The sequence below is a fragment of the Balaenoptera ricei genome, chromosome 16 (genome assembly GCF_028023285.1).
Source record: "Balaenoptera ricei isolate mBalRic1 chromosome 16, mBalRic1.hap2, whole genome shotgun sequence".
Taxonomy (NCBI): Eukaryota; Metazoa; Chordata; class Mammalia; order Artiodactyla; family Balaenopteridae; genus Balaenoptera; species Balaenoptera ricei.
The window spans coordinates 116059059-116075384 of record NC_082654.1 but is presented as its reverse complement, the minus strand read 5'-3'; the positions used below and the strand labels follow the sequence as shown (position 1 = coordinate 116075384).

At 45.1% G+C, this 16326-nt stretch overlaps 1 protein-coding gene across 4 annotated transcripts in view; it reads left to right on the top strand.

The window, feature by feature from the left end:
- The window catches only part of RASGEF1A (RasGEF domain family member 1A), a 247185-nt gene that overhangs the window by 113955 nt on the left and 116904 nt on the right, over window positions 1-16326 (top strand). The window contains exon 1 of one of the 4 annotated variants that reach the window (XM_059900597.1): window positions 15107-15125. The exons of the other annotated variants lie outside the window; for them this stretch is intronic. The gene's annotated coding sequence lies outside the window, so the exon portion shown is untranslated. Of the gene's footprint in view, window positions 1-15106; window positions 15126-16326 lie in introns of those variants that run through there. 4 annotated transcript variants of the gene reach the window in all.

Here is a 16326-nt window from a genome sequence, read left to right as displayed (position 1 = left end):
CGTCGCCTTTGCAGCCCCTGGAGCTGGCGAGGGAAGCAGAAGGAAGGGCTATGAGTTGCAATTAGAGCCGACGGCCACAAGAGGGCGCAGGAGCACCAGCATAGCCGGCGTGTGGATCCCGGGCCAAACCTACAGGCTCTGAGATGGAGTTGGAGTTGGGGTCGGCAGAATCTCAAGGACACGCCCAGAGCAAAGGGATTGGTTACCGGGCCGCTCTGATTCAATCACTCAAATGCCTCGCCTCACAGAGGGGGACAGAGGTCTGCCTTCAGCTTGCGATGGGGGCATTTCCAGCGTGGTCGGGTGGCCCAGTGGCTGGACGGCCAAACAGGCTGTCTGCAGAGTACTGTCCTTTGTTTCTCCAGAGGCAGGAACCTGGATCCAGAAATACCTGGCTTGACTCGGGATTGCAGCTTTTAAGCTGCAGGCCTCTGTGTGTGTTGGCACCTGGAAAACGGGGCTGGTTGCCCCGAACCTGGAGCCTGTAAAAGCCCTGGTATTGCTGGGTGAGCTGTGCTCATCCCTGTGCCCTTTGTTTCTCTTGAGTTCTCCCCAAACTTCCTTCTTCCCTTTCCACCTGATCCACTTCCTCCTGTTCCCCCACCCTTGCCTGGATGTCCTGACTTAAATGCAGGTGAAGTCAATTATGGGTGTTGTTTGATTTAAAGCCAGCTGACCTGACGTAAATGGCCGGGCGGATGACTGATTTAAAGTAGTGGGGGGGGGGGGGTAGGGAGGTGAGAGTGCCCTGGGAGACTTTGAGAGAGAAATACCCTCCTCTGCAGAGCACTTCATGGCGCTTAGAGGGAGAGACGGAAGGCAATCATGGTGGCACGTTTCCAAGCCAGTGCAGCCTCTGGGGCTGCGGGGGGAAGCAGCAGGAAGTGTCGAGAGTTGGCATTACAGCAGACGGCCTCTAGAGGGCTTCCGAGCACCAGTGCAGCCCCCCTGAGGCTCCCCAGCTGGACCTCTAGGTTTGGAATTGGGGTTGGCTATGGCGTTGACGGAACTCCAAGGATGTGCCAGTTTGGTTTTCACAGCAGCTGTACCATTTTACGTTCCTGTCAATAGTTCCTAAGGATTCCGATTTCTCCACATTCTCACCAACACTTGTTATTTTCCATTTTTAAAAATCATAGCCCTTGTAGTAGGTGTGATGTGGTATCTCATTTTGGTTTTGATTTGCATTTCTCATGATTAATGATGTTGAGCATCTTTTATGTGCTTCTTGACCATTTGTGATTTTCTTTGGAGAAATGTCTTTTCAATTTCTTTGCCCATTTTTTTTTTTTTAAATAGGTAACTTTTATTGAGCATTTTTACTGAGCCAGTTGTATTCCTTCAAGCTCCTCATAGAGAAGGAACTTTTATTTTTATTTATTTATTTATTTTTAAGAGAGTGTATCATCTTTATTTCTTTTTTTAAAATTTATTTATTATTTATTTTTGGCTGTGTTGGTTCTTTGTTGCTGCGTGCAGGCATTCTCTATTTGCAGCGAGCACGGGCTTCTCACTGTGGTGGCTTCTCTTGTTGCGGAGCACAGGCTCTAGGCATGTGGGCTTCAGTAGTTGTGGCACGTGGGCTCAGTAGTTGTGGCTCGCGAGCTCTAGAGCGCAGGCTCTGTACTTGTGGCACATGGGCTTAGTTGCTCTGTGGCATGTGGGATCTTCCCAGACCAGGGCTTGAACCTGTGTACCCTGCATTGGCAGGCGGATTCTTAACCACTGCACCACCAGGGAAGCCCTTTGCCCATTTTTAATTGAGTTGTTTGTCTTTTGTTGTTGTTGAGTTGTAGGAATTATTCTCCTGCAATTAAGGAGAAGAAGATTCTGCTTTGTAGGAAAACAAAGACTGTCACGTGTAGGGATAAATGGGTTTCACATCAGCATAGTGAGTATCTGTAAGAACCCAACTCAAATCCCACTAGTGAGCAAATGTAGATATGCCTGATAATGACATGCAAAAATAATAATGATGTAGTTGTTCAAAGAAGAGTACCACCCTAGAGAACCATAGCAAATTCTTTCAGCAATACTTATTGAACACCTCCTATATCCAGGCACTATTCTAGATGCTTGGAAGACAGCAGTGAACCAAATAAAGAAATCCCTGCCCTGGTAGCACCTACATTCTGGTGTGTGTGTGTGTGTGTGTGTGTGTCGATGCAGTAAATAAAATAGTAAATGTACACATACATTTAAAAAAAGGATTATGAGGACTTCCCTGGTGGTGCAGTGGTTAAGAATCCTCCTGCCAATGCAGGGGACACGGGTTTGAGCCCTGGTCCAGGAAGATCCCACATGCCGCGGAACAACTAAGCCTGAGCACCACAACTACTGAGCCCGCGTGCCACAACTACTAAAGCCCAGAGCCTGTGCTCTGCAACAAGAGAAGCCACCGCAATGAGAAGCCCGTGCACTGCAATGAAGAGTAGCCTCTGCTCGCCGCAACTAGAGAAAGCCTGTTCACAGCAACGAAGACCCAACACAGCCAAAAAAAAAAGAGGCTGGTCCAAGAAGTCTTCACTACGAGTTGACACCTGAGCAAGGTTTTTTTAAAAAATAAATTTATTTATTTATTTATTTGTATTTTTGGCTGCGTTGGGTCTTTGTTGCTGTGTGAGGGCCTTCTCTAGCTGCAGCGAGCGGGGGCCACTCTTCGTTGTGGTGCGCGGGCTTTTCATTGTCGTGGCCTCTCCTGTTGCAGAGCATGGGCTCCAGGCACGCGGGCTTCAGTAGTTGTGGCTCGCGGGCTCCAGAGCGCAGGCCCATAAGTTGTGGCGCACGGGCCCAGTTGCTCCGTGGTATGTGGGATCTTCCTGGACCAGGGCTCGAACCTGTGTCCCCTGCATTGGCAGGCGGACTCTTAACCACTGTGCCACCAGGGAAGCCCATAAGCAAGGTTTTAAAGCAAGTGTGGGGCAAGCCATTGTGACACCTGGGGGAAAGATGTTCCAGATGGAGAGCACACATGCATCCCAAGGTGGGATCACAGCTGCAGTGTTTGAGGAACAGCTGGGAGGCCATGCGGATGGTGCAGAGTGAGCTTTGGGCAGGGCAGAGGGAGGTGAAGTAGGAGAGGACTGGGGTCAGAGGGCCATCGCATGGGTGTGGCAAGCACTCCTAGTGAGGTAGGGCCCAGTTGACCTTTTAATAGGGTCATTCTAGTGCTTTTTGAAGCATAGATGGTAGAACTACAGAAGGCAGACCAGAGACACCCTGTAGGAGTCTGCTCTAATAATCCTTTGATAGATGCTGGGGGCTTGGACCAGGGTGGTGGCCGTGGAGGGGATGCAGAGTATATTTGCACAGTCAAGCCAAAAGGATTTGCTGATGCATTGGGAGTTGGGTTTGAGAAAAATAGAACAGTCCCGGTTAACTCCATAAATTTTGGCCAGAGGATCCAGAAGGATGGTGTGGCCTTTAACTGAGCAACTGAGGAGGAGCACTCTGCGGGGAGAAGGTCAGAAATTTGGATGTGAGAATGTAAAGTTTGAGACGTCTTTTAGACGTCATGTAGAGTGATCAAGCAGGCCGTTAGCCATAGGAGGCTGGGATGCTGATTCCAGATAGCAATGCCCAGGCTAGACAGGTGGGTTCGAGACCTGTCAGCACCCACGTGATGTTTGTAATGCCAGGAGAGAGATGAGAGATTGGAGCCCAGGCACTGAGCCACGGGCTCACCAATACAGAAGTTGGAGGGATGAGAGGGGACCAGAAAAGGAGGCTGAGGAGAAGAGGAAACCAGGGGGTATGTCCTGGAACAGGTGAAGCAGGCGGGTCAAGAAGGAGGGCAAGAGCCCATGCAAATGCCAATGACAGTTTAAGTCCTCTGGGAAGTAAGGGTTAGTCCTTGGATCTGGCCATTGGGGGGGCAGGTGCAGTCACTGAGACCTTACAAGACCAGTTTTGCTGGATGAAACTAATTGGAATGGGTTCAAGAGTGATAGGATGGGAGTGAGTATAGAATGTGAATATAGACGCACTTCTGAGAATGTTTTGCTAAAAATGGGAGCAAAAAAGAGGCACAAGAGATATAATAGAGTCAAGAGAGTATTTTTTAAAGGGTAGGGTTAATAAAAATGTGTTTGAGATTGATATTAATGATCCATTTGAGATGGAAAGTGATGCTGTAGGGGTGAGAAGGCATCCCTGCTGAAGCACTGGCCCCGAGGCAGTGGGCTTACCCGTTGTGGCAGAGTAGCACAGCATCATTGCAGACAGGTAGGGGGGTGCAGTGCTAAATCCAGTGGCCCAGGGGTCCCACTGAGGCTGAGACTTTTCAGGCAGCAGCCCTAGTGGGCAGAGCATAGCAGGACATGAAGAGCTGCGCCATCCACACCCCCTTTACCTGCTTCCAGGCCACCACTTCCACCGAGAGCAGGAGAACCCGCAGCAACGTTTATACGGCTCACAAAGCTGCAATTTGGGCAGGTTTGGTGGAGACTTCTCATCTCTCTGCACTCTGCATCAGCTGGGGTAGCTTAAAGGCCAAGGCTGGACTCACCTGCTGGTTTCATCCCTCCCTCACATCTACGTCTGGCAGTTGATGGTGGGGAGAGGCAAACAGCCGGGGGTTGGGACACCGGGCATTCTCAGGCATCTCTGTCTCGTGATGGCCTCTCCATGTGGCCTCCCCAGCATGGGGGCCCAGACTTCTCACCTGTCAGCTCAGATATCCAAGGCTCATGTCCCAAGAGAGGTCCAGGACAAGGCTGTGTTGTTGTGTATGACTGAGCTTGGAAATCACATGCTTTTGGTTGAGGCAGTTATTGAGGTCTTCCCAGGTTCAGGGGGAGGGGACTCGAGCCCCACCTTTTGATAGAGGCAAGTCCATGTAACACTGTAAAAAGAGCATATGTGACCACCTTTGGAAAATACTGCTGCAAGAGTTCCCACATTAATGTGCAACCTAGATCACAATCCATTAAAAATATGTAGTCCATCCTGTTGATAAGTTTCTCCTGTATCTTTCTAAAATGCCTTTTCTCTAACACCACTCCTGTGTCTATCTTGACCATTGAGAAGAGGCTGAATTGTCCACACCCACCGAAGGCAGATTGAAACCTTTTGGGTCCCAGAGATCTGAGTTCTGGTTCTGCCACCTACGAGCCATGTGGGTTTGGGCAAGTCTCTTAATCTCCCCAGCCTCCGTTATGTTATTTTTATTTATTTATTTATTTTTTGGCTGTGTTGGGTCTTCGTTGCTGCACATGGTCTTTCTCTAGTTGTGGCGAGTGTGGGCTACTCTTCATTGTTGTGTGTGGGCTTCTCATTGCAGTGGCTTCTCTTGTTGTGGAGCATGGGCTCTAGGTGCGTGAGCTTCAGTAGTTGTGGCACGTGGGCTCAGTAGTTGTGGCTCGCAGGCTCAGTAGTTGTGGCACACGGGCTTAGTTGCTCCGCAGAATGTGGGATCTTCCCAGACCAGGGATTGAACCTGTGTCCCCTGCTTTGGCAGGCGGATTCTTAACCACTGCGCCACCAGGGAAGTCCCCATTATGTTATTTTTAAGATGTGGATGATAATGATATCCCTTTTTATTATTTATTTATTTATTTATTTTTTAAAAATAAACTTCTGTTGTTTTTTTTTTTAGAAGTTTATTTATTTATTTATTTATATTTGGCTGTGTTGGGTCTTCGTTTCTGTGTGAGGGCTTTCTCCAGTTGCGGCGAGAGGGGGCCACTCTTCATCGCGGTGCGCGGACCTCTCACTGTCGCGGCCTCTCTTGTTGCGGAGCACAAGCTCCAGACGCGCAGGCTCAGTAATTGTGGCTCACAGGCCTAGTTGCTCTGCCGCATGTGGGATCTTCCCAGACCAGGGCTCGAACCCGTGTCCCCTGCATTGGCAGGCAGACTCTCAACCACTGCGCCACCAGGGAAGCCCATGATATCCCTTTTTTAAAAACCAAATATTTATTGAGCTCCTACTATGTGCCAGACCTGCTTTAGATGATTGGATGCAGTGATAAAACAACCCCCATGGGGCTCATACTCCAGTGGCTGTGCTGCCTCGTGAGCTGTTGAGAAAATTCAAAGAAACGATGCATGGGACACAGGCACGCAGCCCAGCCTGGCCATAAGAACTGCCTGGGAATGCAGGTCCTCATCGTCTTCCTCCTCCTCCTCCTCCTCCTCCTCCTCCTCCTCCTCCTCCTCCTCCTCTTCCTCCTCCTCCTCTCTTCAGTGTTCTTCCTCCTATGACAGGCAAAATAAATATGTTTCCACAAACAATGGTGCCCAGGAAACCTTAAGACAATGCATTTGCGCTGCAAATCGAGAGTCTGAATCTTTTGGGACAAAGAAAGAGAACTGGCTGGGAAAAAAAAGTAAAAGCATTTCAAGCCCATCATCACCAGCGCTATAATCACTTAAGAACAGTTAAGTCAACCATGAAATTAACAAGGAGCAGAAATCTGTGCTCCTTACACTCAGATCTCTGTGGCTGGGCTTCATATTTACTGAGATAAACGTCTCCCACGATCATCCCGCGCCTCCAAGGAGAGCGTCCCTTCTTGGAGATAGTATTCTCATTAATGCTAGACAAACAGAAGCAGGCTTTGGCAGCAGTCCCAGTCCTGGCAATCTCTGACCATGTGACAGTCTCCCTCCTGTGGAGAACCCTGGGCCAGGGACAAGGACAGAGGTTGTCTACATATGGCTCTGCCCTATATCCAGGCGACCCCACGCACCCCAACCAGTGCACCTGCGCTCTGCCTCCAGCCTCTGATCTCCTGGGTCTGTGCCATCCCGCCTACGCTACCTGGCCCGGGGATCTGCCTTAAGCCTTCGGCCCATGCTAACACCCTGGGACACCTGGCTTGGCTTCTACCCAAACATCTAAAACGGATATGTGACACCCTATCCCAAATAAGGCACTCACGAAATTTCATTATTACTGAAAGGCTTGGGAGATAAGTAATAATACTATTTTTTGCATTGAAACACAGCGAAGGATGCAACATCCCCTGGTCCCTCTAGGTCTTCAACCCATAACATACAAGGGCCTCCACCTGCCCAGCCCCTTCCCCTACTCCATCACTCCTAGCAGGGCCACTCCCAGCCGCTGTCCTTGCCCCCCTGCTATGCCTCTGAAAATCGGAGCATTGTTCTTCCTAATTCATTATACTAAGCATGATGGATGCCTCATCCTTAAAGGGGAGATGGTGAGGAACCAACATATACCACTGGTCCTCTGTGCTTATATCAGTCAGCGTGGGCTAAGAGGTGTTGCTGAAACAAATGATCCCAAATCTCAGTGCTGTATGACAGCAAATGATTATTTCTTACCCACCTCTATAGTCCAATGCAAGCTGGCCTCGGCTCTGCTCAGTTAGGGCCTCAGGATCCAGAAGCAGTCGGTACCTGGGACCTACTAGTCTCCCAGACGAGAGAAAAGAGCAATGGGAGAACAACACGATGGCCCCTTATGTTCCGCTTGGAAGAGGCACACGGTACTTCCGCTCAGATTTCTCGGGCCAAAACATGTCAGTTGCCAAGCCTGCTGTCAATGGATGGGAAGCATGATCCTAACAGGGAGGGGCTGTACGAGGGACATCAGACATTTAGAACAAATCACGCCAAGCACAACGGACCCACTCACTGGGCTGATGCTTCTCTGATGATAATGCCTTTAGTTCCCTCCATGGAACGCTGTGAAGAAGGTAGAAGTGACTTGTTTTACAGATAGAAATGGAGGCTCTGGGGCCAGGCGAGCAGTGACTCAGGGGAGGTCTGGAATTCTCTGTGGTGAGCCCTGGGGTGCTGCGTTCCAGCACCAGTTTGGAGCCAGAGTGACCTGGGGAATTCCATAGGGAATCCCAGCTCTAACCCGGGTGGGTGGAGGGACGCACAGTATTTAGGGAGACACACAGAGGCAGGTGGAGTTCTCCTAGAGTCCAGTCAGACTGGTCGGGAGGGGGCAGGGTTGCCCTTAGGAGGTGGGCAGGACTGCCTCTAGGTGGGAATGGGTGGGGACTGGGGTGATCCACAGGTAGATCAGCCTCGCCCGAGGGGAGCAGCCCCTCCGCTCAGCAGAATTCCATCCGAATTTCCCTTCTGCGACTTTCTCCAGAACCAAGGGAGGACTTGCCGGTCCTGGCTGACAAGGACCCTGCTTTCCCCAATCCTAGTTTTTCCCTCCATGATCCTGGGCTCTCAGAAGTTGGGCTTAGCAATCCATGGCCAAAGGCTTTTGCTCACAGGTATTCCCTGGACCCAGAGGACTGTGGAACCCCTTTCCCTGATAGGCGGAGTCCAGTTCAATGAACTTCGGCAGCGCAGTCTTTCACTGCCCACCAAGTCGGAGTCCTCGGGCAGGACGAGGCCCAGAGCCCTTGGTCCAGACACTACCGCTAGGCTCCTTGAGCCCATCTGCAAAGAAAAGAGGCTTCACAGTCTCACACAGTTTTCTTTCTGGAGATCACCCAGTTGTAGAGCTCCAGAGCTAGGAGGGCTTTCAGAGACCCTAGAGTCCAACATGCTCTTTCCAGAACTCTCGCCCAAGGAGAGGAAGATCAAGAGCAAGGTCACCAGCTGTTCAGCGCTGAAATAGCAGCCAAGCATATCACGGCCAACACACCCCACCCCGGCCCGGCCCCAACAGTGTCTGGTTCTATGAACAACGAGAGCCATGCTGGACCCCCTCAGGTGTTCACAGGGGCCAGAACATGCTGCGTGGTCAAGGACCAGCCCCACACCAAGCCCCCTCCTCCAGAAGGCTCCCGTGGACATGTAGCAGAATAGAGTAAGCAGTGGATTCAGAGCCACAGGCAATGAGTTCAAGTCCTGACTGCCATTTATTGACTCTGTGACCCCGAGGAATTGACTTAAACTCTCTGAGCATCTGTGAACTTGGACTGGAGCTGCATCGACCTTATTTGGCGGGTGTCGGATGACAAGAAGACTGCCCTGCTCTTTCCCGCCCCCCCTGGATTTCCTACAGACTAATGACTTCACTGGGTGTATGGAGTTGATGGGAGAGAAACAGTGCATTTAATCAGTTCAGAAATGTATACTTGTACACCTCAGCTTTTCAGAAATCAGGTCATATCTCTCCATCAAGAGTTTTAACTTTCTGTTAGCTAGGTGGCAGCCCTGAGGTTAATATCACTTCCTGCACATGTCCCTCCTGGTAGCTTGACTGGATGACCTCACCCCCTCAATGTTTCTGTCAACAAATCATTGAAGGACCCTTGGGTGGAAGGACCGAGAGTCCTGGATGGTGTCTGAAATGTTCTGCTGACGCCTTCTGGTAAGATCTAGAAAGTGCCAGCACCAAACCTTGTAGAACGGTGATCAGTGGCGTATCCAGAAAAAGCTAATGGGGTGTTGTGTTCAGAAATGCACATCATGCAGGCTCCTGCTGGCACAGAGGACAGCATCGTGTGGAAAAACCTGGACATTGATGTCGCAGAGTCAGAAAGTGACCATCAGCACCTCTCTCTCTCACACACACACTCACTCATCCTCTACCTCGGGGACAAGGTATCTCCGACGACTGGGCAGAGACTTGAGTTCTTTTCTCTTCTTTCTGCCCCCGGGAGCCTTTGTGACTGGGAAAGCAGCCCAGGAGTCCATGTTATGCCTCACCAAGACCTGGCAGGTGCTTTCACATGGTCTTTGCCTCCAACCAAAACAAATCTTTTATGTTTATATTTAATTATATTCTAATTGCACAAATAATACATGTACATGTTCTGTTATTTAGAAAAATGAAGCTTACAGATGCATCAGAAATCCTCCCACATGGCTACCTGCTCCCTGCCACCATGCCCAAGGCCCTCCCCAAAGATGACGTCATAACTGGTGTAGGGGCTTCCCTGCCTGTCCAGTGGTGAAGACTCTGTGCTTCCACTGCAGGGGGCACGGGTTAGATCCCTGGTTGGGGAACTAGGATCATGCATGCTGCGTGGCACGGCCAAAAAAAAAAAAAATTTAATTTTCTTAATCTGCTTTTGCATAATTTGGGTTTCATCAGTGAGTTAACACAAATAGTTAACATAAACGATATTCCATGTATTCATGCTTTTGCAATATGCTGTCTCCACTTAACAAGAAATCTTGTGAGAACTTCCCATATTAAATGAATATAGGATGACCTCATCTATAAACTGCTGAATAGTGATAATTTATTTACCCTTTTCCATGCTGATAGACATTTGGTTGTTTATTTTATATGTTTGTGTCGCTACTATAAACAAGACTAAATAAACATCCTTGTTTAGCCAGCTTATGCATATGTGTAGGAAGTGAAATTGTTTTGGTCTAAGGGATTGCAGCCTTTAATTTTAGTAGATATGGTTAAATTGTCCTCAAAAATGCTGTTCCTATTTACACTCCCATCAGTTCTAAATAGTATCCGGTTTTCCAAACTGTTGAGTGAAAAATGTATCTCGTATCTTGAGGTTGCACAGTGTACTATTATTATTATTATTTTTTATCAGTGTAACTCCCAATGATTTTAATTAATTAATTAATTTATTTATTTATTTTCGGCTGTGTTGGGTCTTCGTTTCTGTGCGAGGGCTTTCTCTAGTAGTGGCAAGCGGGGGCCACTCTTCATCGCGGTGCGCGGGCCTCTCACTATCGTGGCCTCTCTTGTTGCGGAGCACAGGCTCCAGACGCGCAGGCTCAGTAGTTGTGGCTCACGGGCCTAGTTGCTCCGCGGCATGTGGGATCTTCCCAGACCAGGGCTCGAACCCATGTCCCCTGAATTAGCAGGCAGATTCTCAACCACTGCGCCACCAGGGAAGCCCCTGTTTTTTTAAATTTAAAAAAATTTTTTTAAAATTTTATTTTGGCTGCATTGGGTCTTCATTGCTGCGCGTGGGCTTTTTATCTGGTTGCAGAGAGTGAGGGCCACTCTTCGTTGCGGTGCGCAGGCTTCTCATTGCGGTGGCTTCTCTTGTTGTGGAGCACGGGCTATAGGCGCATGGGCTTCAGTAGGTGTGGCACACAGGCTCAGTAGTTGTGGCACACGGGCTTAGTTGCTCCGCGGCATGTGGGATCTTCCCGGACCAGGGCTCAAACCCATGTCCCGTGCATTGGCAGGTGGATTCCCAACCACTGCACCACCAGGGAAGCCCCAATTCTATTGTCGATAGAAGGATTTTAATGAAATTTTAAAAATTGATCTATCATTTTCCATTTTATTTATTTACTTCTTAGTTTATTTCTTAGGAGATATTTGTATATCTCCTACTATAAGAGAGCTATTTTAATACCTTCTGATATGTCCATCAGTTTTAAAAAATAGCTTTATTGGGAGTTGCCTGGCCGTCCAGTGCTTAGGACTCGGTGCTTTCACTGCTGTGGCCCAGGTTCAATCCTTGGTTGGGGAACTAAGATCCTGCAAGCCATGTGAGGGTGCCAAAAAATAATAATAATAAAAATAAAAATTAAAATAAATTAAAAATAAAAAATAGCTTTATTGAGATATAATTCACATTCCACAGAGTTCACACATTTAAAGTGTACAATTCAGTGGTTTTTAATCTATTACATTATGAATTTTTTTAAAACTGTGGTAAAAATATATAACAAAATTTGCCATTTTAACCATTTTAAAGTATACAGTTCAGGGGCATTAATGACATTCACCATGCTGTACAAACTTCACCACTGTCTATTCCCAAGACCTTTTCATCACACCAAACAGAAACTCTGTATCCATTAAACAGAAACTCCCCATCTTCTCCCCAGCCCCTGGTAATCTTTAATCTATTTTCAGTCTCTAAGAATTTGCTTATTCTGAACACCTCATATAGTGGAATCATACAATATTTGCACTTTTGTGTCTCGTTTATTTCACCTTATTTTCAAGGTTCATCCATGTTGCAGTATGTATCAGAACTTCATTTCTTTGTATGAATGCTATTTCATGTATGTATATAATACACTTTGTTTATCCATTCATTTAATGGATGCTTGGTTTATTTTCACCTTTTGGCTACTGTGAATAATGCTATGAACACTGGTATATAAATATCTGTTCCCGTCCTTGCTTTTCAATTCCTTTGGGGTGTATAACTAGGAGTAGAAGTGTTGAGTCATAGTAATTCCATATTTAGCTTTTTGAGGAACTGCCAAACTGTCTTCCACAGCAGCTGCACCATTTTAACATTCCCACCAGCAATCTATGAGAGTTCCAATATCTGTGCTTTTGGTGTCTAATCTAAAAAATAATTGCCAAATCCAATGCAATGAAGATTTCACTTATGTTTTCTTCTAAGAGTTTTATAGTTTCAGCTCTTATTTTTGGGTCTTGATCCATTTTGAGTTATTTTCTTTTTAATATGGCTTAGGTAAACTCCAACTTTATTTGTTAACATGTGAATATCCAGTTTTCCTAGCACCTTTTGTTGGAAAGATTATCCTCTCCCCATTGAATGATCTTGGCACCCTTGTCAAAAATCATTTGATCATATGTGAGGGTTTATTTCTGGGCTCTCTATTCTATTACATTTGTCTAAATGTCTGTCTTTAGGCCAACACTGTACTGTTTTGATCACTGTAGCTTTGTAATATATCTTGAAATCAGAAACTGTGAGACCTCTAGCTTTGTTCTTCTTTTTCAAGATTGTTCTGGGGTCCCTTGATATTCGATATAAATTTTAGGATTTTTTTTTCTGTAAAAAATACCAGTGGGATTTGATAGAGATTGCGCTCATCTGTAGATTGTTTTGGATATTATTGTCATCTTAACAATATTAAGTCTTCCGATCAATGAACATGGGTTATCTTTTCATTTATTTATGTCTTCTTTATTTCAGCAACGTTTTACAGTTTTCAGTGTATAAATCTTTAAGCTCCTTGGTTAAAATTATTCCAACAAGGACCTACTGTAGAGCACAGGGAACTATACTCAATATTTTGTAAAAACCCATAAGGGAAAAGAACCTGACAAAAAAATTATAGCTGGGGCTTCCCTGGTGGCGCAGTGGTTGAGAATCTGCCTGCTGATGCAGGGGACACGGGTTCGAGCCCTGGTCTGGGAAGATCCCACATGCCACGGAGCAACTAGGCCCGTGAGCCACAGTTGCTGAGCCTGCGCGTCTGGAGCCTGTGCTCCGCAACAAGAGAGGCCGCGATGGTGAGAGGCCCGCGCACCACGATGAAGAGTGGCCCCCGCTTGCCGCAACTGGAGAGAGCCCTCGCACAGAGACGAAGACCCAACACAGCCATAAATAAATAAACGCAAAGTTTAAAAGAAAAGAAAAAAAAAAGAAAGAGCAGCCATTTGAGAAGATAACATACCCAGATTTAGGGGTTTGGAACACAAGATTTAAAAAAAAAAAAAAAAAAAATTATAGCTGAATCACTGTACTATACACTGAAACTAACATGACATTGTATCAATAAATCAATTACACTTCAATAAAATAAAATAATAAATAAAAATTATTCCTAAGAATTTTACTCTTTTTGATGCTATCACAAATCAATTAAATTTTATCTTGCAGTGTGTTTATTGTGAACATACAGAAATAGAACTGATTTTTGTGTACTGATTTTATATCCTATAACTTTGCTGAATCATTTATTTGCTCTAACAATTTGTGTGTGTGTGTGTGTGTGTGTGTGTGTGTGGTTAAGAGCTTTACTGAGTTATAATTTATGTACCATAAAATTCACTCATTTTGTGTAAATGATTTTTTAGTAAATTTACAGAGCTGTATAGCTATTATGACCATCCAATTCTGAACATTTCCATCACCCCAAAAAGATCCTTTATGTCCATCTGCAGTAAATCCCTATTTCTACTCCCAGCCCTAGGCAATCACAATATACTTTCTGTCTATAGATTTGCCTTTTCTGGGCATTTAATATGAACTGAGTCATACAATATGTGGCCTTTTTCTTCTGGTTTCTTTCACTTAGCATAATGTTTTCAAGGTTCATCTTTGTTGTAGCTTGTATCTGTACTTCATTACTTTTTATTGCCAAATAGTATTCCTTTGTATGGATACACTAATTTTGCTTACCAGTTCACCAGTTGATGGACTTTTTGGCTATTATGAATAATGGTGCTATAAACATGTGCATACACTTCTTTGTATGGAGATAAATTTTCATTTATCTTAGGTGCATACCTAGGAGTGGAATTGCTTGGATCATATGGTAAATTTATGTTTACCTTTTTAAGAAAATAAGTGTTTTTCCAGAGTAGTTGCATCATTTACGTTTCATTAGCAATGTATAAGTGTTCCAGTTTCCCCACATTCTCACCAAAAGCTTGTAAGGACGGTCTTTTTTTATTATAGCTATGCTAGTGTCTGGCAAATGATGTCTCATTATGGTTTTGATTTGCATACCCCTAAATGACTAATGATGTTAAACATCTTTTCATTCATTTACTAACGATTCCTACATATTCTTTGGTGAAGTATCTCTTCAGATCCTTCGCCTATTTAAAAGTTAGTTAAAAAAATTTTTTTTGCTACTTTGTAAGAGATCTTTACATATTCTGGATACAAGTCTTTTAGCAGATATTTACATTACAAATATTTTCTCCCAGTTTCTGCCTTGACCTTTAATCTTCTTAATCATGTCTTTGAAATATAAAAGTTTTTAATTTTGACAGAGTCTAATTTATCTATTTATCTTTGGTTGCTTGTGCTTTAGGTGTCATATCTAAGAAACCATTGTTTAATCCAAAGTCATGATGATTTATACCTGTTTGCTTCTAAGAGCTATATAAATATAGCTCTTACATTGAAGTTTTAGATGTATTTTCAGTTAATTTTGATACGTGGTGTGAGGTAGGATCTAACTCCATTCTCTTGCATGTAAATGTTCAGTTGTCTCAATACTATTTGTTAAAAAGATGATTCTTTCCTCCATTGAGTTGTCTTGGCAACCTTTTCAAAATCAATTGCTAATAAATGTGAAGGTTTATTTTTGGGCTCTCAATTCTATTTCGTTGATCTCTCTGCATATCCTTATGCTAGTAACACAGTCTTGTTTATTGTAGCTTGGTGGTAAGTTTTGAAACCAGAAAGTGTAAGTCCTCCAACTCTGTTCTTCTTTTTTAAGGTTCTTTTAGCTATGCTGGTTTCCTTGAATTTGCATGTGAATTTTTGGGTCAGCTTGTGAATTTCTTCACAGAATACACCTGGGATTTTGGTAAGGATTGCTTTGAATCTGTAGATTTACTTGGGGAGTATTGCCATCTTAACAATATTACGTCTTCCCGTCATGAACATGGGATGACTTTCCATTTATTTAAGTCTTCTTTAATTTCTTCCAATTATGTTTATAAGTTTCAGTGTATAAGTCTTTGTTAAATTTATTCATAAATATTTTATTATTTTTGATGCAATTGTAAATGGAATTTGTTATGGGTTGAATTATATCCCCTCAAAATCCATATGTTGAAGGCCTAACCCCCCAGTAGCTCAGAATGTGACCTTATTTGGAGGTAGGGTATTTACAGAGGTAATCAAGTTAAACTGAAGTCTTTAGGGTGGGCCCCAATCCAGTATGTCTGTGTCCTTATAAGAAGGGGAAATTTGGACATAGGCATGCACACAGAGAGGATGCCATGTGACGATTGGAGCTATGCTGTGACAAGCCTAGAAACTACCAGAAGCTAGGAGAGAGGCCTGGAAGAGACCCTTCCCTCACAGCCCTCAGAAGAAACCAAACTTGCCAACACCTTTGTCTTAGACTTCTAGCCTCCAGAACTGTGAGACAAAAAAATTTCCATTTAAGCCACCTGTTTTGTGGCATGTTGTTATGGCAGCTCTAGCAAACTAACACAGAATTGTTTTCTTTTTTTCTTTTTTTTATAAATTTATTTATTTTATTATTTATTTTGGGCCACATTGGGTCTTCGTTGCTGCACGCAGGCTTTCTCTAGTTGCAGTGGGTGGGGGCTATTCTTCATTGTGGTGCGCAGGCTTCTCATTGCGGTGGCTTCTCTTGTTGCGGAGCACGGGCTCTAGGCTTGCGGGCTTCAGTAGTTGTGGCACATGGGCTCAGTAGTTGTGGCTCACGGGCTTAGTCGCTCCATGGCATGTGGGACCTTCCTGGACCAGGGCTCGAACCCGTGTCCTCTGCATTGGCAGGCGGATTCTTAACCACTGCGCCACCAGGGAAGCCCCCAGAACTGTTTTCTTAATTCTATTTTCAGATATATCAGACTTCTGATATATAAAGATATGAGTGATTGTTTACTGATCTTGTATACCCTGCAACCTTGATGAACTCGTTTATTAGCTCTAACAGCTGTGTGCATGTATGTTCATGTGTGTGTGTGTGTGTGTATTCCTTCAAAGTTTTCTACGTCCTAGAGTGTGTTATCTGCAAATAGAGACAGTTTTAC